The sequence below is a fragment of the Notothenia coriiceps genome, unplaced genomic scaffold, assembly GCF_000735185.1.
Source record: "Notothenia coriiceps isolate Sejong01 unplaced genomic scaffold, NC01 NC01_scaffold00019765, whole genome shotgun sequence".
Classification (NCBI taxonomy): domain Eukaryota; kingdom Metazoa; phylum Chordata; class Actinopteri; order Perciformes; family Nototheniidae; genus Notothenia; species Notothenia coriiceps.
The window spans coordinates 299135-301273 of NW_011352466.1; positions in this window are offsets into that span (position 1 = coordinate 299135).

A 2139-nucleotide genomic window follows, 5' to 3' on the forward strand; every position below is an offset into this window, starting at 1 on the left:
ACAGCTAACGGCTGATGTTGGTTTTGTGTTTCGCATTGAATATGACGTCACAGCTCCGTCTACACTGCGTTACTATAGTTACTACCCCAGTTCCTAAACTGTAATGGAAACGCAGCATAAAGTCTAACAAGGCCTAACGAGGCCTAGCCATACCGTACTAAGCAGAGCGAGGCCCTGAGTGGAAAAGTGCCAATACTGTCTGTGCTGCAGCACCTCTTTTCACCCTCTGTCTGAAACCAGAGCCCAGTCTGCTCTGATTGGTTAGCTGGCCGGCTCTGTTGTGATTGGTCAACAGCTTAGAGATGTCCCATCCCTTAGCCCATCAGGTAGCGCTAGCCAATAGAAGCGGGAGTGTTATGTCAATACGTTACTATAGACAACAAATGAGTCCAATGGAGGCATTTCAGGCAGAGTGCGGATTCTCAAACTTTCAGCCATTGTTGACCAGAGCTTTTTAAAGGATACATTAAAAGTTCCACTTTGACTTTAGAATATAGTTTGCTTATTATAACTGTGCTTGGGTGTTTGACCTTCACTGTACAAACTGATGTATGCGTAGAGTTTGACACTTGAAGGCTGTTTTCACATTCATATGCTGAAAATAAAAAGCTGTGCTCATCATAAATCTGAGTGTAACTGGTGCATGCAAGTGCATTTCTGCGACATTACCACGATTTCAGAAGTCAACTGTCCTATATGCATCTCACACAAGTATAATGAGGGAAACCTCCAGTAAACATTGAAACTGAAAAAAAAGACTTCAATTCAAGAAAATGTTTTGTTTCCAGTGGATAAACTGAGCAAACGAACAATTCATGCATAGTAACAGATTTATTTTAGGGAGACAAGTCAATTTGAGTGAACCTGTGTGTCAAAAAGACACATCATACACAAATAATAATTCAAAGCTGAGTTTTTGTATCTGCAGGGAAGATTTAAGGTTCTCCAATCTCTATGAGAAAATGAGGCCACTACTGTTTCCAAAAAAAAAGAAAAAAGGATTTTGAAGCTGAATATATTACTTGTTCATTCCCCTCAATAGTGTGGCTGAAACATTGTTTCTCAAACATCATTGTGCAGGTCAGAAAGAAAATATGTAAAAGCCTGTAGCAGCTTCAGTAGGCATTTCATCCGAGCCACATATTGACCATTGAGTCAGACTATCAGTGAAAAATTAATAAATAGAATAATCAATCAATCAATGTTTATTTATATAGCCCAATATCACAAATGTTACATTTGTCTCAGTGGACTTCACAGTTTGTACAGAATATCAGTATGACAATACGACACCCTCTGTCCTTAGACCCTCACATCGTACAAGGAAAACTTCCAGAGAAAACCCACAGTTTAAAGGGGAACATGGGAGAAACCTCAGGGAGAGCAACAGAGGAGGGATCCCTCTCCCAGGACGGACAGACGTGCAATAGATGCCGTGTGTAAATCGAAAAGATAATACATTTACAACATAGGTAGTCCAAATGTTTGGAAATGCATGTCTGTATAATAAGAAGATGAATCCACGAGGATGTCAGCAATCTTGTGGGAGCCATCAGGGAAGTAGTATGGTGAGAGTCTGGCAGGACAGTTCTGATTTGGTTCAGCTTAGAGATGTCTACTGGGCCCCTTAGCAAACTCACCCGTACAATGTCGTTGGAGCGCTAGCTAATAGAAAGTGAACACGTGAATGCACCCACGCTACTCGAACCAAAAACACAGGCCCAACTTTTGCAGGCTCGTTCGCGCATGCCCTGTTCTTTCGTGCCGTCCCCTTCTGGAGGGAAATGTGGTATTTTTGCCCTTTGCAACCATTAACATGCACACACATTATATAAAACACACTACAGGAAAGGAAAAAACCCAAAAAGTGTCCTGTGAATTTAAAACGCTTAAAAACAATTTTGAAGTAATTTAAAAGGCTTTCAATTTAAACATCAAACCTGCATCTCTGCTCGACCCTAAAACAATTCCGTAAACAATTGTAAAGTTATTAATTAAAACCTTGTCCAATTAATATCCCTATTACTGAAAAAGACATGAAGTGCTTAATCATTGAGTCAAATATGTTTGTATTATGCTCAGTGATCTGGCAGAAAAAATTATCTACAAAAAAATGTTGGTTACTATTTGTTCCAAATG